Genomic DNA, 27467 nt, shown 5'->3' on the forward strand with positions numbered 1-27467 from the left:
TCACAATCCTGGACTTCCAGCTGTATTACAAAGCTGTAATCATCAAGACAGTACGGTCCTGGCACAAGAACAGACACTCAGATCAATGGAACAGAACAGGAACACAGAATTGGACCCACAGATGTATGGCCAACTAATCTTTGACCAAAAGAAAGAAGATCCAATGGAATAAAGACAGTCTCCTCAGCAAGTGTGCTGGGAAAACTGGACAGTGATATGCAGGAGAATGAGCCTGGACCACTTTCTCACACAAAAAGACACTCAAAACGGATGTAAGACCTAAATGTAAGATAGGCAGCCGTCAAAATCCTCAAGGGGAAAGCAGGCAAAAACCTCTTAATGTTGGCGTCCACATCTTCTTACCCAACACATCTCCAGAGGCAAGGAAAACAAAAGCAAAACTGAAGTATTAGGACCTCATCAAAATAAAAAGCTTCTGCACAGAGAAGGAAACAATCAGCAAAACTAAAAGGCAACCAACAGAATGGGAGAAGATATTTGCAAACGACATATGAGATAAAGGATTAGTATTCAAAATCTATAAAGAACATACCAAACTCAAGAACATACCAAAAAACAAGTAATCCAGTGAAGAAATGGGCAAAGACACGAGCAAACACTCCTCCAAGGAAGACATCCAGATGGCCAACCGACACATGAAAAAATGCTCAAAATCACTCATCAGGAAAATACAAATTAAAACCACAATGAAACACCCCCTCACCCCTGTGAGAATGGCTAACATTAACAACGCAGGCAACAACAGATGTTGGCGAGAAAATGGAGAAAGAGGAACTCTTGCACTGCTGGTGCACTGGCTTGCACTGCTGGTGAAACCACTCTGGAAAACAGTATGTAGGTTCCTCAAAAAATGAAAAAGAAGACTGTTCAACAACCCAGCAGGTGCACTAGTAGGTATTTATGCAAGGGATACAGATATGCTACTTCGAAGGGACACGTGAACCCCAAAGTTTATAGCAGTACTATCAACAATAGCTAAAGTAAGGAAAAAGCCCAAATGTCCATCGATGGATGAATGGATAAAGACGTGGTATATATACATACATACATATATACATACATACATACATACATAGTATGTATATGTGTGTGTGTGCATGTGTGTGTATACACATACATACATACACACACCATGGAATATTACTTAGCCGTCAAAAAGAATAAAATCTTGCCATTTGAAACTACATGGATGGAGAGCCTCCTGGGACCTAACACTAACCGTAAACATAACCCTAAACATAACCCTCAACCTACCCTATCTAGCACATGAAAAGTAAACCAGATGCACAGCCGCACATGTGCCCTCACCTCAGCCCTCCATGGAATTAACAACATTGGTGTCACTTCCCCTTAGCAATTCCCTGTACAGAACTCTTAACCTAGCTAAGTGTCTATCCCCATGGGGACCCAGTTCAAAAGTCTGACAACAACACGCACACGGGTTCGAGAATCGGTGCAACAATACTCGGCATGGAACATGGAACATCACCATATCTTTTGCAAAGTGTGATTGCAGCTGCACGACAGGATTCCAGAGGCCTATTCCAAGGGTGACCCAAACATCTCTCTGGCCTTGGATCCTATGAAGTGATACTGACCGGCACACTCCGTTATGTACTCTATTCATCCCTTCGGAGAGACAACTGCACTGTTGTGGGTTCAGTGCCTGGAGCCTCCTGGGACCTAAAACTAACCCTAACCGTAACCCTAAACATAACCTTCAACTTACACCTAACCCTATCTCTAATTGAACCCTATACTTGACCCCCACCTTTTCTAGGGCCCTCAACACAGCCCTCGATGGAGATCATGAGACTGGAGTCGCTTCAGCCCTGTCGACTTCCTTGGACTGAACCCTAACCCTACCTAAAGCTTTCTCCCCATGGGGACCCAATTCTAAAATCTGACAACACCACCCACAAGGGTTCGAGAATCGGTGCAAAAATACTCAGCATGGAACGTGGAACATAACCATGTCATTTCAAAAGCACAGCTGTAGTTGCACAAGAGGATTCCTGAGGCCTAACCAAAGGGTGGCCCATACATTTTCCTGGCCTTGGAACCCAAAGACTAATCCTAACAGTCACCCTCCCTTGTATCCTACACTCAGCCCTTCGGGGAGACAATTGTTCTGTTGTGCGTTCAGTGCCTGGAGCTTGCTGGGTTAGGACCTAACCCTAACCCTAATCGTAAACTTCAACCTGCACCTAACCCTATCTCTAACCCAAACACTACACTTGACCCGCACACTCGCATGGGCACTCAATTCAGCCCTGCAGCGAGATCACGAGACTGGAGTCTCTTCGGCCATAGCCACACCGCTGGAATGAACTCTAACCCTAGCTATGGCTCTGTATGCATTGGGACCTAATTCCAATGTCTGACAACAGCTCTCACACTGGTTTAAGAATTGGTCCAGAAATAGTTGGCATGGAACTTGGAACATCACCATGTCACTTCCAAAGCGCGACTGCAGCTGCAGGGGAGGAATCCTGAGGCCTACCCAAAGGGTGGCCCATACATTTGTTTGGTCTTGGAACCCAAATACGAAGACTGACGGGCAGCCTCCCTTGTGTACCACACTCAGCCCTTCAGGTTGACACCTGCTCTGTTTGGGGGTCAGTGTCTGGAGTCTCATGGGACCTAAACCTAAACCTAACAGTAACCCTAACCATAAATATCACCCTACACTGAACCCTATCTATCTCACTAAGTCTACACCAGACCCACAGCTGCGCATGTGCCCTGACTTCAGAGCTCCATGGAATTCACAACACTGGAGTTGCTTTGGCCCTGGTGACATTCCTGGACCAAACCCTGAACCTATCTAAGTGTCTCTCCCATGGGGAAGCAAGTCCAAAATCTGACAATAGCACACACAAGGGTTCGAAACAGGTGTAGAAATACTTGGTATGGAATATATATCATCACCATGTTATTTCCAAACCATAACCCTAGCTGTACCCCTAACAATTACCCTCACCCTACACCTACCCCTATATCTAACCCTACCTTACATTGAACCACACCCTCGCATGTGCCCTCAATTCAGCCCTCGAGGGAGATCACAAAACCGGAGTTGCTTCAGGCCTGGTGACTTCCCTGGACCAAACCCTAACACTAGCTAAGGCTTGGGGACCCAATTCCAAAGTCTGACAACAGTATGCACGCGGGCTCGAGAATCAGTGAAGAAATACTTGGCATGGAACGTGGAACATCACCATGTCATTTCCAAAGAGCGACTGCAGCTGCACGAGAGGCTTCCTGAGTCCTACACGAAGGGTGACACATACATTCCTCGGGCCTTGGAAGTCAAAGGCTAATCCTGACCGACACCCTCTCTTGGGTACTCCACTCAGCCCCTCGGGTTAACACCAGCTCTGCTGTGGGATCAGTGTCTGGAGTCTTCTGGGACCTAAACCTAACCTAAACCTAACCCTAATCCTAAACATAATTCTTACCCTACACCTAACCCTATCAAACTTGATAAGCTACACCAGACCCATAGCCACGCACATACCCCCACTTCAGCCCCCCATGGAATTCACAACACTGCTATGGCTTCTGCCATGGTGACTCCCCTGGACCGAAACCTAACCCTAACTGAGGCTCTGTCCCCATGGGGACCCAATTGCAAAGTCTGACAAGAGCACGCACATGGGTTCGAGTAATGGTGCAGAAATACTCGACATGGAACGTGGAACATCACTATGTCATTTTCAAAGAGGAACTTCAGCTGAACGAGAGGATTCCTGAGGCCTATACGAAGCTTGCCCAATATTTGTTTGGCAATGGAAACCAAACACTAATCCTGACTGGCACCTTCCTTTGTGTACTCCACTCAGCCCATCAGGGAGACAACTGCTCTGCAGTGGGGTCAGTGCCTAGAGACTCCTGGGACCTAACCCCAGCCCTAACGTAACCCTAAATATAACCCTCACCCTACACCTAACCCTAACATTAACCCAAATCCTACACTTGACCCGAACTGTTGCATGGGCCCTCAATTCAGTCCTCGAGGGAGATCACGAAACTGGAGTCAATTCGCTCCTGCTGACTTCCCTGGACCTAACACAAACCCTAGGTAAGGCTCTCTCCCCGCCGGGACCCAATTCCAATTCTGACAACAGCATGCAAACGGTTTCGAGAATCTGTACCGAAATACTCGACATGGAGTGTGGAACATCACTATCTCATTTCAAAAGCGCGACTGCAGCTGCACGAGACGAATCCTGAGACCTACCCAAAGGGTGACACTTACATTTGTCTGGCCTTGGAACCCAAAGACTAGTCCTGATTGACACCCTCCCTTTGGGACACCACTAACCCCTTTGTGGAGAGAACACCAGTGTTGTGGGTTCAGTGCCTAGAGCCTCCTGAGACCTGACCCTAACCCTAATCATAACCCTAACCATAACCTTCACCCTACCCCTAACCCTATCTAGTACACTAACTCTAAACCAGATTCACAGCCACGCATGTGCCCTCAATTCAGCGCTCCATGGAATTCAAAACACTGGTGTCGCTTTGGACTTGGCGACTTCCCTATACTGAACCCTGACCCTAGCTAAGTGTCTATCCCCAGGGGGACTCATTTACAAAGTCTGACATCAGCACATACATGGGATCAAGAATCGGTGCATAAGTACGAGGCATGAAACGTGGAACATCACCATGTCATATGCAAAGCACGACAGCAGCTGCACAAGAATAATCCTGTGGCCTACCCAAAGGGCGGGCCATATGTTTGTCTGGCTTTGGTACCCAAAGATTAATGCGAACGAAAACGCTCCCTTCTATACTGCACTCAGGCCTTCAGGAAGACAACTGCTTTGCTGTAGAGTCACTGCCTTCACTCACCTGGGACTTAACACTAACGGTGAACTGAAACATAACCCTCACCCTAAGCCTAACCGTATCTAGCACACTAACTCTATAGCAGACTCACAGCCACACATCAGCCCTCCATTGAATTCACAACAGTGGTGTTGTTTCAGCCTGGCGACAACCCTGGATGGAACCATACTCTAGCTAAGGCTCTTACCCATGGGCACCCAAAACCAAAGTCTGACAACACCACACACCTGGGGTCCAGAACCAGTGAAGGATCATTCCAGATAGAACCTGGAACTTCAGCATGTCGTTTCTCAGGCCGGGCTGCAGCTTTCTGAAATGATTGCTGAGGCCTACACAACCAATGGCCCATACAGTTGTCTGGAAATGGAACGGAAATACTAAAAATGATCGGCATCCTCCCATGTGCCCTCAACTCAGCCCTTCGGGGAGACAACTGCACTGCTGTGGACTCAGAGCCAGGAGCATCCTGGGACCTAACCCTACCCCTAACCAGAACCCTCAATTGAAACCTAATGCTACACTTGACCCGCACCGTCACATGGGCCCTCACTTCAGCCCTCGAGGGAGATCAAGAGACTTGAGTCACTTTGCATCTGGGGACATCCCTGGACCAAACCCTAACCCTAGCTAGGGCTCTCTCCCCATTGGGACCCACCAAAGTCTCGCAACACCACGTGCTTGGGGTCCAGAAGCGATGTAGGATCATTCAGCATAGAAACTGGAACATCACCAAGTCATTTCCAAGGCCTGAGTACAGGTGCACAAGAGAATTCCTGAGTCCTAACTAATGAGTGACCCATAGAATTGTATGGCCTGGGACCCAAAGACTAATCCTGAGCGGCACCCTCCCTTATGCCCTCAACTCAGCCTTGCAGGGAGACATCTGCACTGCTGTGGGTTCAGCGCAGGGAGAATCCTGGGACCTAACCCTAACCCTAACCAGAACCCTCAAGAGAAACCTAACGGTATCTCGAACCCAAACCCATGACTCACACCATTGCAAGGACCCTCAATTCAGCCCTCGAGGGAGATCACGAGACTGGAGTCGCTTCGGCCCTGGTGTTGTCTCTGGACCGAACCTTATCCCTAGATAAGGCTCTCTCCCCATAAGGACCCAATACCAAAATGACAACACCACATGCCAATGGTCCAGAAGCGGTGCAGGATCACTCAGCATAGAATCTGGAACATCACCATGTCATTTCCAAGGCCCGGTGGCAGCTGTTCAAGAGTATTCCTGAGGAATATCCAAACACTGTCCCACAGCGTTGTCTGGCCTTGGAATGCAAAGACTCATCCTGAGGGCACCCTCCCTTGTGCCCTCAATTCAGCCCTTCGGGGAGTCAACTGCACTGCTGTAGCTTCAGCTCCTGGAGCCTGTTTGGACCTAATGCTAACCAGAACTCTCAACCAAAACCTAACCCTATCTTGAAAACTAACCCTACAGTTGAGCCACACCGTCGCATGGGCCCTCACTTCAGCCCTCGAGGGAGATCACAAGACTGGAGTTGCTTTGGCCCTGGCGATGTCCCTAGACCGAAACCTATCACAAGCTAAGATTCTTTCCCAATGGGGACCCCATACCAAAGTCTGGCAACACCAAGCGCCTGGGGTGCAGAAATGGTGCAGGATCACTCAACAAATAATCTGGATCATCACCATGTGGTTTCCAAAACATGACTGCAGCTATCTGAGAGGAATCCTGACGCCTACCCAACCAGTGGCCCATAGAGATATCTGGCATAGGAACCCAAAGACTAATCCTGACCAGCACCCTCACTTGAGCCCTCAACTCAGCCCGTTGGGTAGACAACCACACTGCTGGAGGTTCAGTGCCTGGAGCCTCTTGGGACCTAACTGTAACCCTAACCCCAACCAGAACCGCCAACCAAAACTAACCCAGTCTCGAAACCTAACAGTACACTTGACCCGTACCATCACCCAGGCTCTCACTTCAGCCCTCAAGGAAGATCACGAGACGGGAGTTGCTTCAGCTCTGGTGATGTCCATGGACCAAACCCTAACCCTAGCTAAGGCTCTCTTCCCATGGGACCGAATACCAAAATCTGACAACACCATGCGCCTGGGGTCCAGAAGCGGTGCAGGATCACTCCACATAGAACCTGGAACATCACCATGTTGTTTCCAAGGTTGGGTTTCAGGTACTCAAAAGTATTCCTGAGGCCTAACCGACCAGTGGCCCATAGAGTTGTCTGGCCTTGGAACCCAAAGACAAACCCTGACCGGCACCCTCCCTTGTGCCCTCAACTCAGCCCTTCAGGGAGACAAGTGCACTGCTATGTGTTTAGCGCCTTGAACCTCCTGGGAACAAAATCCGAACCCTACTTCTAACCCTCATCAGAAACCTCAACTGAAACCGAACCTAACTCGAACCCAAACCCTACAATTGCTCCGCATCGTCATATTGGCCCTCACTTCAGACCTCGAGGGAGATGACGAGACTGGTTTCGCTTGGAGCTGGAAATGTCACTGGACAGAACCCTAACCTTAGATAAGTCTCTCTCGATATTAGACCCAATAACAACGTATGACAACACCACATGCCTGGGGAACAAAAGCGGTGCAGCATAACTCCGCATAGGACATGTAATATACTATGTTCTTTTGAAGGACCGGTTGAAGATCCAGAGAGATTTCCAGAGGCCTACCCGACTAGTGGCCCATACAGTCGACTAGCCTTGGAACTCAAAGACTAATCCTAATCGGCACCATCCATTGTTCCTTCAAATTAGACTTTCGGGGAAACAACTGCACTGCTCTGGTTTCAGCGCCTAGTGTCTCCTGGAACGTAACCCTAAACCTATGCCTAAACCTAAACAGAACCCTCAACCGAATCCTAACACTATCTCAACCCTAAACCTACAGTTGAAAAGCACCATCGCATGGGTCCTCAATTCAGTCATAGAGGGAGATCACAAAACTAGAGTCGCTTACACCCTGCCGACGTCCCTGTAACAAACCATAACCCTACTTAAGGCTCTCTACCCATGCGGACCCAATAACAAAGTCTGACAACACCACGCTCTGAGGTCCAGAAGTGTTGCAGGATCACTCGGCTTAGAACCTGGAACATCACCATGTCATTTCAAAAACCTGGCTTCAGCTGCCCAAGAATATTCCTGAGGCCTACCAGACCACTCTCCCATACAGTTGCCTGGATTGGAACCAAAAGATTAATCGTGACAGGCAACCGACCTTGCAACCTCACCACAGCCCTTTGGTAGACAAGTGCAATGCTGTGGGTTCAGCCCCTGCAATACCCTAGGGCCTAAATCCTAACTACTAACCCTAACCCTAACCCAAAACCAAACCTTAATCCTAGCCCTAAATCCTATCCCTAACCCAAACCATGGCACTAATATACATTAACACCATCCACAACAATAATACAAACTCTAACCAAAACGCTGAACCATAAACCCCAAATCCGAATCCAAATCCTAACTGTAACCATAAACTTAAACCCTAGACCTGAACACTAACCACTAACCCTAATCCCCGAACCATAAATACTAAACACTAACCCTAACCAAACACTGACCCTAACCCTAACCCTAACCCTAACCCTACCCCAAAACCTAAAACCTAAACTCTAAACAATAAAACCTAACCTAATCCCTATCCCCTGACCCTGACACTACCCTGACCGTGACCCTAACCCTGAAGCTAATGCTGATACTAACACTAACACCTAAGCCCTACCCTAACCCTAAGCTACACCCCAACCCTAGCCCCTAAACCCTAAACCTAACCTTCACCGTAATCCTAACCCTTTAAATCTAACCATCTAATCTAACCCTAACCCTAACCCCGAACCCCTAACCCTAACGCCTAACCCTAACCCCATGGACAGTCCTTCATCACCAGTCATGGGCTATGAACCACCCCCCCCCCTTCCTCCACCTCCTCTATGTGGGTAGATAAACTGAAGTGGTTAGGGATTTCTAAAGCATATTCATCTACTTCGTGAAACACTCTGTGGGAAAAATGTAGAGATGGTTGTTAGGGCTTGGCAATTCAACTGCAAAACTGCCTGAGGACTTTGTAACATATCTCAAGTTTCTCAGGACATATGTTCAATGGACTGTATCATTTCCCCGTAATGAGGTCAGCTTTTGGTTTCTCCTGTCAACAAGAAAGAAGATTTTTACACAAAGACAGATGTATCGGGCATACTGGTGCATATTTACAGACACAATGTTTTGAGTTCTGTGAAGGATGAGATGCACCCCTAACTGTAGGTGACTTAGGTGTCCTGTGTGAAATGGGGCACATGCATTATATGACATAGACCTTGTGGTCACCATGTTGAAAGCACCAGTGAAGGAGTGGGGGAAACTTGAATCACACAGGAATAGAAATTTGAGAAATTAGAGGACAGTAAGCAGAGTTTGAGGAAGTGCAGAGGGGAGGGTCCTGGGTTCAGTGAGATGCAGTTGTAGCCCATTCCTGACTGACCACAGCCTGAGCAGGGAGCATGAGTTCCACACGGAGCTACTATGTGGGATTACTCTCAGTGCCCAATGCAAGGTTCCTCTCCAAAATGTCATATTTGTCAAAGTGCACCCAGGTGATCATCTAAAAAGGTTGTTGTCTCCCTGAGTTGTCTGAAGGTTCTGGATATTTATGGGTGAAAAATGCCCTGGATATATAGAAAATTTAACTTGGTCTTAAGGAAATACTTGTCTGCATAAGTTCATATCCTTCAGTGAGACTAAAAGTGAAGACAGGATCTAGATCAGCTGAGTGCCTGCATTGGCCTTTAGCCTGGGTAAACCTACAATTCAGGGATGCCCAGATGCCACCCCTGCTGGACCCCTGACATAACCTGACTACGGCTTTGCATCTATCTCCTTAAACTTCTCTCACAATATCCCGAGGGTTTCCCTGTGTTCCTGCTATCTCAGCCAGAATACCAATTCTCAGTGGGACCTACACAGAGCCTGAGATGGGTTATCTGTGAAAGAGGGGTAATATTTGTTTCTAAGGACATAATGAAAAGAAGACATTGAATACAGAATGCATCTGCAAAATGTCTGGGAAATATCCACTCACCCTTCTCACAGTTTCAATTAAGATATCTCCACACAAATGATCATCAAAAAAAGATGGTCACAGAAGTTCATTAAACTAAGACGGTTAACGCCTCTGCCCAGGGATTGGGGATCGCCACTTTAAAGAAGACAACGGCATACTTATTCTATTAAGATTCAGGCCCTGCCAGACAAAGAAAGAAAAAGATAATTACGAGAATGTGTATATCAGAGTTCTACATCTGAGATCTGAAGACAATCATATTCCATTACATAGAGACTCGCAGATGCATCCACACTAAAGTGTTCATCTGAGGCCACAGATTAAGTACCGAAGAGGGAATGCATGTAGGAAAACATAAGACCATAGGGAAATAACCCCAAATCTCGTAAATCTCACTGCCTTATACGACAACTATTTTGAAATTTGAAGAGGACTGTGTGAGGTGACAGAGTATGGTGATTATATATCTTAAAAATGTGTCAGATCTGCCTGCATGCTTTCTCTGCTAACCCTGAGCTCTCCACTTTGTTTTTCTTAGTATCCCTTAATAGTACTTTCACTGTTCTGTCTCTGTTTCAGTGTTTGCTTCTAGGAGGACCTACTCCCACCCCCCATCGAATGTACACAGTGTGGTTCCTATACACACAGGTAACAAACTAGCAGAAGTTGCAGTGATGTAGGATAGTAGCAAGATCGCCCTTTTTGCAGAGGAGCCCGAGAGAGTTTTCTGGGGTGATGGTAACTTCCTATATCTAGATGCATGGGGTGCCTGTGCTCATTTATTTTAGAAATATTCACTGACTCCTGGTGCTTGGGGTCAGATAGACAGGTACCTGACCCTAGCATATGGCTGATTTGTAATGGTGGGTAAGGATCAGGGACCAGCAGTGACTGTGGGAGATGAGTGAGGAGGCCACACATGGAGTCAGATCCTCCCTCAGGATGCCATGTCTCCACGGACAGCAACCTTGTGCAGGAGGTCTCTGAGGATCACATATTTCTTGATCAGTCCTGTGAAATGCATAATCCTACTCCAGATTTCTCACTGAGGGATGGACAGGGCAGAGGCCAGCAGCTGGAGGACACCCTGATCATGGCTGGAGTGGAACTGTGGGCCTGGGAGATTGAGTCGACTTGGGGAGTGACTTCCATCACTGGGAGAGGGGCTTCGAGAGGGACTTCCGTCACTGGGAGTGAATTCACAAATGACTTCCATCACTGGGAGTGACATTGGGAGTGACTTCTGTCACGGGGAATGACTTTGGGAGTGACTTCATGTACTGGGCATGACTCAGTCATTGGGGGTGACTGACTTCAGTCACTGGGCATGCCCTCAGGCACTGGGCATGCCTGTGCCATTCAGGCATGGGGCAAGCCTTCAGGCATGGGCCGTCCCTTCAAGCACTGGGCGGGGCTTCATGCACGGGGCTTGCCTTCAGGCAAGGGGCTTGATTACAGGCACATGGAGGTGTTTCAGGCAAGAGGCATGCCTTCAGGCACAGGGAGCAGCTTCAGGCACACGGAGCATTTTCAGGAACGCGGTGCACCTTCCACAATGGGGCTTGTCTTCAGGCACTGGGAGCCCCTTCAGGAACAGTGAGTGGTTTCATGCACAGGGCGCGACTTCAGGCACGGGGAGTTCTGTTCTCTTCAGGCACAGGGCGCGCCATCAGGCACTGGGCTCGCCATCAGGCACAGGGCGCCCTCAGCACGGGGTGCACCATCAGGCATGGGGCACGCCTTCAGGGAGTGCCGGTGCCCTTGAGTCAAGTGGAGTGTTTTCTGGCATGGGGCTTGCCTTCAGGCATGTGGAGCATCTTCAGGCATGGGGCGCATCTTCAGGCACAGGGAGCTCCTGTGCCATTCAGGTAAGGAGAGCACATGTGCCTTTCAACAAGGGATGCCCCATCATGCACAGGACGCTCATTGAGACTCACAGCATGCCCTCAGGCATGGGGTGCACCCTCAGAGAGTACCTCTGCCTTTCAGGCAAAGAGAGTGCCTTTCAGGCAAAGAGAGTGCCTTCAGGCACTGGTAGTGCCTTCAGGCATGGTGAGTGGCTTCAGGAAGTGGAGGCTCTGTGCAGCAAGCACAGGGCCTGGAGGCTTCATGGGATTCTGTCTCCCTCTCTCTCTGTCCTTCCCCGGGAGGCTCTGTGCTGAGACCACAGAGCCTGGAGGCTGCTTGGAATTCTGTGTCTCCTTTTCTCTGTGTCCTTCCTCTGTAGTTCCTTCAGGCACTGGGAGTGCCAACTTCAGTCACTGGGAGTGATGACTGCAGTCACTAGGAGTAACTGCAGACACTGAGTGTGACTTTGACTTCAGTCACTGTGAGTGACTATGACATCAGCCACAGGGAGTGACTTTGACTTCAGTCACTGGAAGTGATGTCGGGAGTGACTTCAAGAGGGACTACTGTCACTGGGTGTGACTTCGCAAGGGACTTCCATTCCTGGGAGTGACTTTGCCAGTGACTTCCATCACAGGGAGTGACTTCAGGAGAGACTTCCCTCTCTGGGAGTGACTTTGGGAGTAACTTTATTTACTGGGAGTAACTTTGACTTTAGTCACTGGGAGTGACTTTGGGAGTGTCTTCATTCATTGGGCAAGACTTCAGTCATTGGGAGTGACTGACTTCAATCACTGGGCATGTCCACAGGCACCTGGCATGCCTGTGCCCTTCAGGCAGGGGGCTAGCCTTCAGGCACAGGGTGAGAATTCAGACATGGGGCAAGCCTTCAGGCATGGGGGGTGCCTTCAGGCAAGGGGCGTGCCTTCAGGCAGGGGGCTTGAGTACAGGCACCTGGAGCTGTTTCAGGCAAGAGGCATGCCTTCAGGAACAGGGAGCAGCTTCAGGCACAGGGAGCGTCTTTAGGCACGTGGCGCACCTTCAACCATGGGGCTTGTCATCAGGCACTGGGAGCACCTTTAGGTACAGCGAGCGGCTTCAGGCACAGGGCTTGACTTAAGGCACTGCGGGGGGGGGGGGGGGGGGGGGGAGTCTGTTTTCCACAGGCACGGGGCGCCCTCTGGCGAGGGGTGCGCTGTCAGGCATGGTATGCACCTCAGGGAGTGCCTGTGCCCTTCATTCAAGGGTAGCGCCTTCAGGCATGGAACATGCCTTCAGGCACATGGTGTGCCTTCAGGCACTGGGTGAGGCATTATGCATGGGGCGCTGCCTCAGTCAAGGGGCTTGCTTTCAGGCAGTGGGCTTGCCTACAGGCATACAGAGCTCTATCAGGCATGGGTCCTGTCTTCTGGAACAGGGAGTGGCTTCAGGCACAGGGAGCATCTTCAGGCAAGGGGTGCACCTTCAGCCATGGGGCTTGTCTTCAGGTACTGGGAGTGCCTTCAGGCACAGGGAGCAGCTTCATGCAAGGGGCGTGCCTTCAGGCAAGGGGAGCATCTGTGCTCTTCAGGCATGGGGCACGCAGTCAGGCATGGAGCGAGCCATCAGGCATAGGGAGTGGCTTCAGGCATGGTGCATGGCTTCAGGCATGGGGCGCGGCTTCAGGCAAGAGGAGGTCCTGTGCCATTCAGGCAAGGGGAGAGCCTGTGACACTCAGACACGGAATGCCCCATCCTGCACAGGGAGCTCAGTCAGACTCAGGGCATGCCTTCGGGCATGGGGTATGCCTTTAGAGAGTGCTGGTGACTTGCAGGCAAGGGGAGTGCCTTCAGACAAGGGGAGTGCCTTCAGGCATTGGAGGCTCTGTCCTGTGAGCACAGAGCCTGGGGTTTCTGTGCTGGGAGTAGAGAGCCTGGAGGGGCTTCTTGGGATTCTATGTCTCCCTCTCTGTCCTTCCCCAGGAAGCTCTGTGGTGAGAGCACAGAGCCTGGAGACTGCTTGGGATTCTGTGTCTCCCTCTCACTCTGTCCTTCCCCTGGAGTGTCTTCAGGCACTGGGAGTGCCAATTTCACGCCCTGGGAGTGATGACTGCAGTCCCTGTGAGTGGAGACTCCAGTCACTGGGAGTAACTGCAGACACTGAGAGTGACTTTGACTTCAGTCTCTGGGAGTGACTATGACATCAGTCACTGGGAATGACTTTGACTTCAGTCACTGGGAGTGACTTCAGTCACTGGGAGTGATTTCGAGAGGGACTTCCCTCACTGGGAGTGACTTCGGGCGTGACTTCTGTCACTGGGAGTGACATCTGGAGTGACTTCTGTCACTGGCAGTCACTTCGGGAGTGACTTTCATCACTGGGAGTGACTTTGAGAGGGATTTCCCTCACTGGGAGTGACTTTGAGAGGGACTTCCCTCACTGGGAGTGACTTTGGGTGTGACTTCCTTCACTGGGAGTGACTTTGACTTCATTCCCTGGGCATGACTTCAGACATTGGGAGTGACTGACATCAGTCACTGGGTATGCCCTCAGGCACTGGGCATGCCTAACCCTTCAGGCAAGGGGCGAGCCTTCAGGCATGGGGCAGCCTTCAGGCAGGGGGAGCCTTCAGGCAAGGGGCGAGCCTTCAGGCATTGGACCTGCCTTCAGGCATGGGACATGGCTTCATGCTCCGGGCATGGCTTCATGCTCGGGGCATGGCTTTAGGCAAGGGGCTTGCCTTCAGGCACGGAGCTTGTCTTCAGGCACGGGGAGCGGCTTCAGGTATGGGGAGCGGCTTCAGGCATGGGGCGTGCCTTCAGGTACTGGGAGCGTCTGTGCCCTTCAGGACACTTTCCGTGGAAAGTAACGCTGTACCACTTCTGGTCCCACATGTGTGTGGTCATATCAGATTTAGGAATTTTGTCCTCATCAAGAGAGAGTCTTAGCTAGTGTTTGGGTTTGGACCAGGGACTTAGATAGGGCTGAATGGACGGGAGACCTGTGATCACCCTGGAAGGCTGAAGTGAGCGCCCATGCACTAATGAGTGTAAGGTTTAGGATTATGGTAAGAGTTGGTATGAACTTTAGGTTGAGGGGTATGGTGCGGGTCAAGGTTACTGTTAGGTTTAAGTCCCAGGAGGTTCTAGGTGGTGAACCCCTAGCAGTGCAGTGGTCTCCACATAGGGTTGAATGGAGACTGCATGAAAGCCTCTAGTTCAGGCTTTGTCTTTCCATGCCAGAGCCAGCCTCCTGTGTGTGCCACTCTTCAGTTGGGCCTCAGCACCCTCCTTGTGCAACTCCATGCCGGCAGTGGAATTGACATGATGATGTTCCAATTCCATACCGAATAATACTTCAGGGGTCTGGGCCCTATGGGCGTGGTGTTCTCAGAATTTGGAACTCGATCCCCATTGGGAGAGAGCCATCACTAGGGTTAGGGTATGTTCCAGCGACATAAGCACGGCTGAGGCGACACCAGTCCCTTGAGCTACACGGAGGGCTGAATAGGGCACATGCACAGGTGCAGGTCAGATGTAGGGTTACGGTTAGAGTTGGTGAGGTTGGTGTCTATAGTTATGTTCATTGTTATAGTTCTGTTCATAGTTATGTTCATGGTGAGGTTGGTGTGTATAGTTATGTTCATTATTGGGTTTGGGGTTAAGTCCTAGGTGGCTCCAAGCGATAAACCAACAGCAATGCAGTGAGCTTCCCGGAGGGCTCAGTGAAGGGCATATTGCAGGTTGTCCATCATGCTTAGTCTTTGTTTGCCAGGGCAAGCCTCCATCGTGGGCCATTCTTTGATTGAGCCTCAGCAACCACTTCTGCAGCAACATCTGGGCTTTAGATATTACATGGTGATATTCCACATTCCACGCCGAGTAATACTCCTCCTCCTCTGGACTCCATATGTGTGGTATCCTCAGACTAAAGAATTGGGTCACCATCAGGAGAGAGCCTTAGTTTGAGTTAGGGTTTGCTTCAGGGCCATAAGCAGCACTGAAGCAACACTACTCACATTATCTACATGGGGGGTGTTGGATGAGGGACCATGTGCACGTGAGGGTCTGGTGTAGGATTAGCGTTAGAGTTGGAGTGAGGTTTAGGTTGAGGAGTACTGCGAGGGTCACGGTTAGGGTTAGGGTCCAGGAGGCCCTAGGTGCTGAAACCCAAGCAGTGCAGTGATCTCCCTGGAGGGCTGAGGGAGGTCGCATTGGAGGGTGCCAGCCAGGCTTAGTCTTTAGGGGCTAGGGCCAGCCTCGGTTATGGACCACACTTTGGTTGAGCCTCAGCAACCCCCTTGTGCAGCTCCCTCTGAGCTTTGGAAATTACCTGGTCATGTTCCACGTTCCATGCCGAGGAATCCGGCTCCTCTTCTGAACCCCACGTGTGTGGTTTGCACAGAAGTAAGTATTGGGTCACCATGGGGAGACAGCCTAAAATGGAGTTCGGGTTCGGTCCAGGGACGTAAGCAGGGCCGAAGTGACAGCAGTCCCGTGATCTCCCTGGAGGGCTGAAGTGAGGGTCCCTGCGAGGGTGCGGGTCAGTTGTAGGCTATGTTTAGAATAAGGGTGATGTTTAGCTTGAGGGGTACTTTGAAGGTCATGGTTATTGTTAGGTCTCACGAGGCTCTAGGTGCAACAACCCCAGGAAGGATGTGGTCTCCCAGAAGGGCCGAGTGTATCCCACAGGGGATTGTGCTGATCAGGCTTTGTCTTTGAGTGCCCGATCAAGCCTCTCGTGTGAGAGGTCCCAGCAGGTCCCGCAGGGCGGGCGCCAGTCACTTCTGGACACCCGAGTTCGCCTTCCGGCCTGAACCCCTGAGGGACCCTCTGGGATCCCCGAGGCTGTCCGCGGGGCGAGAGCCGCTACGGAAAGCTCTAGTGAGAGGCAAACCCCGAGGACGCCGCGGCCGAAGCCCGCTCCCCCTGCCGCTCCCGCCCCAGCTGCAGTTCGAGGAGACGTCCATTCGTCCCCCGGCCCCCACCCCGAGCGCCCACCGCGGCCCTCCAAGCGGGACCCTGACTCACCGCTCCTCAGGCCCCTGGCTTCCGCGGTTACCATGGCGACGGCGCACCCGTGCGCCGTAGCGCCGCCCCGAGCGCTGCGGTTCCGGCAGCGCGCGAGGGTCAAGGTTGCCAGCGTGTGGTGAGAGCGCGGGAGAACACCGGTAGGAATACGTCCAAGTGAGTTAAATGCGTCCAGATCGGTGGCGTGCGGGTTTTTTTTATTTGGTAAAATTTTCTATAATATGGTCTATGTTTAGTTTGCAACTTAAAAAAATAAAATAAAACTTGGGGCGCCTGGGTGGCTCAGTCGGTTGAGCGTCCGACTTTGGCTCAGGTCATGATCTCGGTTTCTGTGAGTTCGAGCCTCGCGTCGGGCTCTCTACTGACAACTCAGAGCCTCGTGCCTACTTCGGATTCTGTGTCTCTCTCTCTCTCTCTGCCCCTCCCCGGCTCATGCTCTGTCTCTCTCTTTCTGTCAAAAATAAACATTAAAAAAAATTTTTTTTAATAAAACAAAAATAAGGCGTGCACATTGGTTGCCAGGCGCATCTTAAATCTTCTTTTTGGCCTTTGAACCAAAGAATTTTCCAAAAATATGAGGATGCTTTCTGAAAACTAGCAAAGATTGTAATTATAACACGGACAGCTTGCTTAATTTTCTAGTCTGTTGGGGGTCTCTGTCTTATGGTTTGTGGTCATTGTCACCTTGCGTTTCCTGAGAACTCAGAAGTGCCAAGTATGTGTGTGAGGATCTTGGAAATTTACCTATCATTTGGTTGAGGAATTTAAGATCCAAAACAGGCAAAGTTTTAATCGGGAATAAGACAAGGGCTGGAACTGGGGCATCAGAAGAAGCCAGCAGAGAAGGGTCACGCTTACCCAGAAATTGTGTAAATGTCCATATTAATCACAGAGCAAAGACTTCGAAGTTTTGGTAGTAAAGACAACTAGTGAAGGAAAACATTCGTTTCTTTACTATTTCTACCAGAAAACCTTTGAGGAGATAATATTTTAGAAGAGCCCAGAACATTTGAGCTGAAGGCTGAATAGCCTGTTTTAAAATAAATATTTGTTCTAAGACCCAAGCAAAATATTGCTATCATAGATCTGAACTTATAGAATAAAGAATAAAGTTGAAAAAATGTTTAACTATAATTATTAACTTTTTCTTATTCAGAGTAGTTACAGTAGTCAAAATATTAAAGTTCAACATTACAGACAGGAACAATAGTCTAGAAGCTTTGTCATCTGTTCTCTGGCTCCTGCCATCACCATGCAGCACCTTTGCTCTGCTTAAGCACCGGTTTCCTCCTGAAGTTGTTGGTGGAACAAGACCTATTTAGGTACACAATGTATTATAATATGTATGTACTATGTGTTTCATAGCCTGGTTGGAGTTGTTTTTTTTTTTTTAATATCTGGATGGAAGATGACTTCTGGTGAATGATCGTGCATGAATCTGTTTTTAATTAATCTTCATTGGGTCTGAAGAATTCCCAAATATGACTGCTGATGTAAAGGCTTAAATGGATTTAGATCCTGCAAGTTAAACAGAATTCTTAAAGATTATTTTTAGTGCTCTGAATGCTAGAAAGGATAGAAAGACTCTAAGTAGGTCCAAGAAACCTAAAAGCAAAGGGCCTTGTTCTCCTCTTAACTCCACGTCAGAAAACAGCTGCATGATTCATTAGGCAAACCAGGTTAGAAACAGCCTTATAAAGGAGAATCCTGGCCTGAGGGTGACCCAGATGCCACAGAAAGACTTCCATGATCCCCTCTGACTCCTATCCCCTGCCCCCCAAGTTTGGCATAATAATTTTTTTTATTTTTTTTTTAATATTTTTATTTATTTTTGAGACAGAGAGAGACAGAGCATGAACAGGGAAGGGGCAGAGAGAGAGGGGGACACAGAATCCGAAGCAGGCTCCAGGCTCTGAGCTGTCAGCACAGAGCCCGACGCGGGGCTCAAACCCACGAACCGTGAGATCATGACCTGAGCCGAAGTAAGACGCTTAACCAACTAAGCCACCCAGGCGCCCCTGGCATAAGAATATTAAAAAAAGCCATTGGATCCGAAGGGGCCAAATGGATGTGCAAGAGACAAATCTTAGCAACAACCTGTGGGTACTAACAACTGTACTAACAATGCAGCTAAGACAGTGAAGTTCTGGTATACAAAAGCTGAAGGAGCAGAGGAGTTAAAAAGTATTCAAGCCCCCTGGAAATTAGGTCTGCTCCAGAAAATTATGGTAGGGGGAGAGGTTTCCAAATTGATTGAAATTGTTTTTTTCTACCCTAAGAGAACGGGGCTTCTGAATAGAAATTATGTTAATTATTATTGTATTTCTTGAATTCCATAGTTTATAGCTTGGGAATCATGTTCTTTATACAGTGTTAATTTCTGATGAAATAACAGGATAGAATAACCAGTTGAAAGTTACTCCAAGGTAACTTAATATGCTAAATTAATAATTATATTTCATTGATTGATGGCATATCACATGCTAAGTACTACGCTACTATCGCTAATTCCCATAGCAACTCTTCTAAGGTGGTATTCTTATTCTTGAAACTGACACTCAGCAAAGTTGAGTCACCTACCTAAAACCATACAACTAGGAAAGGGCTGAACCAGGATTTGAACATAGGGCAGCCTGGTTTAAATCACCACAGGATTGCCACTGGTTAGCTATAAACTAATTAAATATTAGGGGATGCCTGTCCAAAATGGTAATTTGATTTCAAAATGATCTATTTGGAGCCATTCTTTGGGCCATAATTATATACTAATGCCATTCTTGGAGTGTCGCTGAAGAACTACTTCTGTAGATCACTCATCTCCACAGTTGAGAGAACGTCCATTGTTTTTGCCTGTTGTTCAGCTTTCCACCTCTGGTTATAGCACCAGTTTTCCAGGAGGGAGCCTCCTTGGTACACCCTCTGTCCATGTGGTTGGGGGGAGCTAATCCCACTCCAGACTGACTCCTGGCCAAGCAGTGTTTCCTACACTTGGTTATAACGTAGGATATAACGTCATATATCTTGGTTATAACGATCAGGTCAGGAAAAAAATCATAGAACACAAATCAATGCAATCAAGCTAATCCTGAATTTTTGCCAGAGCTCTAAGTAAATGGGCATTCTTTTTTTCAGCAGGAGTTGATGAGGTCAGCCTCAGTTGCTACTGGCCGTCTTGCCACTCTGTGGGGAGAGTTTGACAGAGCAATGGAAGAGCCAAGAAGTGAACAAGAGATTGAAACCTGATGCCATCACTTGAGCCCTGGTGGTAGACATGCCTGAAGCCATTTTTTATTTTCCTTTTTCAGGTATTACAGTCAACTACTTTTTTCAGAGTCATCCAAAAAAGGATTATATTTCTGTAACTTGCAATATCAGTGCCCCATGATGTGGAAGGGGAAAAATACAGTATGGTTTTATTTTAGAAACATTCTATCCTTTGGGGTAAATATATGAAATTTGAGAAGGATGAAATTGCAGTTAGGGGTTTCACTGGTGGATGACCAACTGTGCTTGAATATCACTGGTTAGAGGATCAATGTTAACCTGGAGGCAGGTTTCTAGCAGGATGCTCTGGTGTTCTATCACCCTCTCCATCTCAACATCTTTGTGTCCGTGACTTAATTATAGCCCTATAAGGCATACTTGTGAGATGACCCAAGTCTCAGAATAGTAAATAATGTGATAGAGGATGGCAGAATGAAAATCTAAAATCAAAAGATAAATAGAAATGTAATAGGCAAAGAAGTGGGAAAAGGCATTCCGAAAGAAATTTCTAAAAAGGCATGAAGCCACAAAATAAATAGCACAATAAATTCATAAGTAGATTGTAACAGGCAGAGAATATGTGGTTGGGAGAGAGGTGAGAGAAGTAGTTAAAGGGGTTGGAAGAGGTCAGACGGCAATGTGGAGAACAGTTTGGAGGAAGACAAGACACAAAGAGAAGCCAAGAGTGACTCCCAAGTTTCTATCTTGGATGACCAGATGGCTAGGGGTCTTCTAATTTAGAGATATTGTGATATTTTTAGAGTTAGAATCAGGGTGATGTGTTCAGTCTTCGACAAGCAAGGTCAGCAATTTCACTGTGCCTCTAGCCAACATACATTTGTATCTAAAGCTCAATAGATAAGACTGGGATATAAATTTGGGAGTCATTGGCATATAAATGTTAACTAAAACCTTCAAAGAGGATGGAATCATCCAAGGTGAATGAATAAAAGCACAGAGGGCTCAGGGCAGGCCCTGGGGACAGCCACATTGAGGAGTAGGAATGGGAAGATAGGGAGAGAATGAACAGACCCAGGTGAGTGTAGCAACATAGAAGCCAAGGAAATCATTTCAAAAAATACTGAAGAAATGACAATGGAATTTGGCACTTAGGGGTAACCTTGATGGGATCAGTTTTAGTGAAGGGTGGTAGGCAAAATCAAGATTGCAGGGGACTGAGGAGCGAATGAAGGAGATTAGGAAGTAGAACCACTAAGAATAGAATATTCTAGCTCTGAAGAAGGTAGAATAAAAAGCTTTTTAAGAAAACTAATTGCAGGAAATATCTTTATTTTTAATGTAAGATAATTTTGGCATTTGTCAGACGTAACATCAGGGTAATTGATTTCACAACTATATTTGGAAACAAAGTGGTGGCAGTGACTATCTGCTATTCTTTTGAAAAGTTTGAAAAAGATGTAGAAGAAAGAAATTGCTCAGAAGTTAAAGGAATACAAAGTATCAAAGGAGATGTCACTGCAGGGAGAGGATCACAGAAGCCTAAGTGTATCTATAGTGTGACAGCAAGGAACTGTTAGAAAGAGAACATTAGGGGAAGAGGTGACTGATGAAGTAAGATCCTAAAAGAAATTAGAAGGTAAAGGGCTAGAGTATCTATGGAATTATGACCTCAAATAGGAAGAACTTCACTTGGGCTCCTAATTTTGAAGTGAAAAAAGTAACAGTGGCTTGGATACGGATAATTTTTCATCCTATGGGATTTATAGTTGAAGAAAACCAAGCCTGATGACCTTAGACCAAGTATGCTTAAACTGAAGGAGGAAGGGGTGAGGGGGTGGGGGGTGAGAACAGCATGAAGATTTGGCAAAACAAGTAAAAATTGTGGTGGCGTTGAAGAGGTGATTGAGATTGAAGACCATGAGTTTGAAGTGACCCCAACCTGCACAATCAAGTGATTTTCTCCAGCAATGCTCAGACACCCACTTTGGTCTGAAATTGGTATGACAGAAGGGTAGAGGTACATGTGGATGAAAGTGCTGGGGAGAAAATTAACTCTTTCTTGTCCAGAGAAAAGTTGGCCCTTTTCCCTCAGCTTCTGGAAGGTAATTTCTAAGCCCTTGGAATGTCGGACCTGTCTTTGTTTACCTGGAGCCCTTGAGCCATATACTATGATGGTCTATGCTAAACTATGTGGTATGTGGGGCCTTGGGCCATGCAGCATCACTCAAACTATGCATGGGGTGGAGACTAACCATTTCTACAACTCTTATAGAGGGTCCTTCCACTCTGACCCTCCTGCGCATTATAATAATTGTATCTACCTGACCTATGAGGATTAGGTTATGTCATCTAGCCTGTATTGTGTGTATGGGGGAAGTGGGGCCATCCTGACATCCTTACTGCAATCAGGGAGCCCAGTTGTTTTTTTCTTAATTTAAATACAAGTTAGTTAACATATAGTGTAATAATGATTTCAGGAGTAGAATTTAGTGGTTCATCACTTAACATATAATACCCAGTGCTCATCCCAACAAGTGTTCTCCTTAATGCCCATCACCCATTTAGCCAGTCTCCCCACCCAACACCCCTCCAGCAACCCTCAGTTTGTTCTCTACATTTAAGAATATTATGGTTTACCTCCCTCTCTGTTTTTATCTTTTTTCCTTCCTTCCCTGATGTTGGTCTGTTTTGTTTCTTAAATTCATGAGTGATGTCATATATTTGTTTTTATCTGACTTATTTTACTTGACACAATACACTCTAGTTCCATCCACATTGCAAATGGCAAGATTTCATTATTTTTGATTGCTGAGTAATATTCCTGTGTGTGTGTGTGTGTGTGTGTGTGTGTGTGTGTGTGTGTGTGTGTGTGTATGTATACCACACCTTCTTTATCCATTCATCAGTCGATAGACATTTGGGCTCTTTCCATAATTTAGCTATTGTTGGTAGTGCTGCTATAAACAGTGGGGTGCATGTGACCCTTCGAATCAGCATTTTTTTATCCTTTGGCTAAATTGCTAGTAGTGCAATTGCTGGGTCATAGGCTAGTTCTGTTTTTAATTTTTTGAGGAAACTCCATACTGTTTTCCAGAGTGGCTGCACCAGTTTGCATTCCCACTAACAGTGCAAAGTGTTCCCCTTTCTCCACATCCTTGTCAACATCTGTTGTTTCCTGAGTTGTTAGTTTTAGCCATTCTGACAGGGGTGAGATGGTATCTCCTTGTGGTTTTGGTCTGTATTTCCCTGATGATGAGTGATGTTGAGTATCTTTTCATGTGCTTGTTAGCCATCTGGATGTCTTCTTTGGAAAAGTGTCTGTTCATGTCTTTTGCCCATTTCTTCACTGGATTATTTGTTTTTTGGGTGTTGAGTTTGATAAGTTCTTTGTATTTTGGATACTAACCCTTTATCTGGTATGTCATTTGCAAATATCTTCTCCCATTCCATCAGTTGCCTTTTAGTTTTGCTGATTATTTCCTTTGCTCTACAGAAGCTTTTTATCTTGATGAGGTCCCAGTAGTTCATTTTTGCTTGTCATGTCTAGTAAGAAGTTTCTGCAGCCAAGGTCAAAGAGGTTGTTGCCTGTTTTCTGTGTAGGATTTTGATGGTATCCTGTCTCACATTTAGGTCTTTCATCCATTTTGAATATAATTTTGTGTATGGTGTAAGAAAGTGGTCCAGGTTCATTCTTCTGCATGTCATTGTCCAGTTTTTCCAGCACCATTTGCTGAAGAGACTTTATTGCATTGGGTATTATTTTCCTGCTTTGCCAAAGATTAGTTGGCCATATGTTTGTGGGTACATTTCTCAGTTCTCTATTCTGTTCCATTGATCTGTGTGTCTGTTTTTGTGCCAGTACCATACTGTCTTGATGACTATAGCTTTGTTATACAGCTTAAAGTCCAGAATTGTATTGTCTCCAGCTTTGTGTTTTTTTCTTTTTTTTTTCTTTTCCTTTTTTTATTTTTTTTTCTTTTTTCTTTTTTTTCTTTTCCTTTTTTTAATGTTCATTTATTTTTGAGAAAGAGAGAGACCACGCCAGTGGGAGACGGACAGAGAGAGAGGGAGATACAGAATTTGAAGCAGGCTCCAGGCTCTGAGCTGTCAGCACAGAGCCCCAGGTGGGGCTTGAACCCACAGACTTTGAGATCATGACCTGAGCCAAAGTTGGACACTCAACTGACTGAATCACCCAGGTGCCCCTTGGTTTTCCTTTTCAACATTACTTTGGCTATTCGGGGTCTTTTCTGGTTCCATACAAATTTCAAGATCATTTGTTCCAGTTCTGTGATAAGAATTGCACCGAATGTGTAGATTGCTTTGGGTAATGTAGACATTTTAACAATATTTATTCTTCCGATCTGTGAACATGGAATGTTTTTCCATTTCTTTGTGTTCTTCTTCAATTTCTTTCATAAGCTTTCTATAGTTTCCAGCGTACAGATCTTTTACCTCTTTGGTTAGGTTTATTCCTAGGTATTTTATGGGTTTTGGTGGAATTGTAAATGGGATGGATTCCTTGATGTCTCTTTCTGTTGCTTCATTATTGGTATATAGAAATGCAACCAATTTCTGTACATCGATTTTATATCCTGCCACTTTGCTGAATTCACATATCAGTTCTCTCAATTTTTGGTAGAGTCTTTTGCGTTTTCCATGTAGAGTATCATGACATCTGTGACGAGTCAAAGTTTGACTTCCTCTTTGCCAGTTTGTTTGTTTTCTGTTTCTTTTTGTTGTCTGAGTGCTGAAGCTAGGACTTCCAGTACTGTGTTGAACAACAGTGGTGAAAGTGAACATCCCTGTCATTGAACTTTTTAATCTCTTATTCTACTGCTTTCCATGGCAATTCTGGCATCTTTCCTTCATTTAGTATGGACCATCACTTTTCATGCTTATTAAGCCAGTCTACAGCATATTTGCACCATCTCCTGAGAGCCTTGCCAGGTTATTAAATACTGTATCCCAGAAGAGTGCTTCAAAATTAATTAAATTCCCTTATTCAACTTTGTATTCTGTTTCTCTAGATCTAGTGCCCTCAGAATTCAGTCCCATGTATACTAACCCAGACCCTGAGCTCCTGGGATATAGTTCCTTCTACTCCATCATCATGTGGATTCTCCTAGGATTCTGAGCTCCTTGGGGTAGACATAGTAGTCCTTTTCCTGCATTATCAGACTACCATATCCCTAGCCAGGTTATTTGGTGACTTAATTCTACTTACTAGTCTAGTGGTAAGCCTAGACAAGGGAGACTAGAGCTGATCCTGAAAGGGTTCATGTTGTCCTACAGCAAGGAAGGAGTACTAGTGCAAGGGAGGAGGCAGCCACTTCTTTGGCACAAAGGATTCAAGGATCTTTGCAAATTAAATATTTTGGGGTGCATGAACCCAGATGTCTTCATCTCATATGTCAATTTCCCACTCTTTCCCAACTAGCACCCTGTCCTTGGTATAGCAGACTTGCTGATATTGAGAGTTCAGTCTTCTTTGAGGCTCTGCTACTCTTCTGATCAAGTCCTAGAACTGGTCCTGAGCTTTTTCTGTCCTCCATTTGCAGAACATGAGAACCTCTATATTTGTTACCTAGGAAATGCTTTGGCTTTCATGCACAGTTTTTAATAGCCAGTTAATTACTCTGTATTTTATTAGATAGGACCAAATGAACTTAGCAATGGCCCACTCACATTTCTTCTGTATATTTCTGACACCTGATACATTGCACCCATAGAATGCTTCCCCCCCTAAAATACACAGTTTGCTGATAGTGAAAGTTTTAACAATTGCATTACAGTTGTGTCCAGGACTGTTTATACTCTTTCTACCACCAAAAATGATATATCCTGTCTGCTAGCCTGGCAACAGATGACCCAACACCCAAAATCCTGTCATCCTGACTACTGCTTAAATCACTCCTGGCATACCTAGCACCGGTTGTCATTATTAGGCTAATCTGGAAGCATATTCTGAGATGGAGTTTGGCATGAAGGAAATTTATTACAGACTGCTTTTGGGATCAAGACCGGAAAGGAGGGTAAGGAAACAGGTCAGAGAGAGAATTTGGGCTACAGTGCAGTCTCAGCAGAGGCCTGTGCAGACCCTCTGGGGAGCTCTGGAGTTGGGATGACTTATTCCAAGATGGGGCAAGGGAGAGGTGCTTTTGTACCCCTGTATCAACCAGTCACTGGCTAAGGCTATCACAGGATGACAGTGAGACCTGGGGCAGGCAGCTCTCTTCTACTGGAGTGCTTCCCAGAAAAGGCTGACAGCTGAGATCTGTCAACAGCACTTCTAGTGACTGATGGATTACGTCCCTCATTTCTGAAGGATGTTTGGCTGGCATGTTACAGGATTCACAGTATGCCACCAATTTGACATGTAATTCCACTCATTTCTTTTTCAATATTCAGGCACTGATTTTTTTTTTTCTTTTTGGGGCACCTGGGTGGCTCAGTCGGTTAAGTGTCTGACTCTTGATTTCAGCTCAGGTCATTGAGCCTCGCATCAGGCTCAGCGCTGATAGCACAGAGCCTGCTTGAGATTCTCTTTCTCTTTCTCTCTCTCTCCCCCTCTCTCTCTTTGACCTTCCCCTGCTCACTCGCTCGCTCTCTCAGAATAAACTTTAAAAAATTACTGAATTATTTGCTTTTCAGGTGTCAAGTTGGGTTAAGTTCTCTATAGATTTTGGATACTAGCCCTTTATCCAATATGTCATTTGTAAATATCTTTTCCCATTCCATCGGTTGCCTTTTAGTTTTGTTGATTGTTTCCTTTGCAGTGCAGAAGCTTTTTATCTTGATGAGGTCCCAATAGTGCTGATTCATAGGGGCACATGTACGCCAATGTTTATAGCAGCGCTTTCAACAATAGCCAAACCATGGAAAGAGCCATAGTGTCCACATACTGACTAATGGATAAAAAAAGATGTTTTACACACACACACACACACACGTGCATACACACAATATGGAATATTACTCAGCCATCAAAAAAAAATGAAATCTTGCCATTTGCAATGATGTAGATGGAGCTAGAATTTATTATGCTAAGCGAAATAAGAGAACAACAAATACCATATGATTTCCCTCATATGTGTAATTTAGGAAACACAGAAAAGGGCACCTGGGTGGCTCCGTCAGTTAAGTGTCCGACTTCAGCTCAGGTCATGATCTCATGGTTTGTGAGTTCAAGCTCCATGTCAGCATCTGTGCTGACAGCTTAGAGCCTGGAGCCTGCTTCAAATTCCTTGTGTGTGTCTCTCTCTCTGCCCCTCTCCCACTCAGATTCTGTCTCTCTCTCTCTCTCTCAAAGATAAGTAAACATTAAAAGAGAGAAAGGGCAGCAATAGAGAACAAACTGAAGGCTTATGGAGGGAGGTGGGTGGGAGATGGGCAAAACAGGTGATGTATATTAAGGACGGTACTTGTTATGATGAGCACTGGATGTTA

The 27467-nt window shown here is 46.7% G+C and overlaps 1 protein-coding gene across 14 annotated transcripts in view; it reads left to right on the top strand.

Annotated features, from left to right (window-relative positions):
• The window catches only part of KLHL20 (kelch like family member 20), a 142360-nt gene that overhangs the window by 30277 nt on the left and 84616 nt on the right, over positions 1 to 27467 (top strand). For 7 of the 14 annotated variants that reach the window (XM_047840427.1, XM_047840435.1, XM_047840431.1 and 4 more), the window contains one exon: positions 19926 to 20098. The exons of 2 other annotated variants lie outside the window; for them this stretch is intronic. The gene's annotated coding sequence lies outside the window, so the exon portion shown is untranslated. Of the gene's footprint in view, positions 1 to 16148; positions 16170 to 16879; positions 16950 to 19925; positions 20099 to 27467 lie in introns of those variants that run through there. 5 more of the 14 variants (XM_047840437.1, XM_047840429.1, XM_047840436.1 and 2 more) reach the window with 3 other exon arrangements.

The sequence above is a fragment of the Prionailurus viverrinus genome, chromosome F1 (assembly GCF_022837055.1).
Source record: "Prionailurus viverrinus isolate Anna chromosome F1, UM_Priviv_1.0, whole genome shotgun sequence".
Classification (NCBI taxonomy): domain Eukaryota; kingdom Metazoa; phylum Chordata; class Mammalia; order Carnivora; family Felidae; genus Prionailurus; species Prionailurus viverrinus.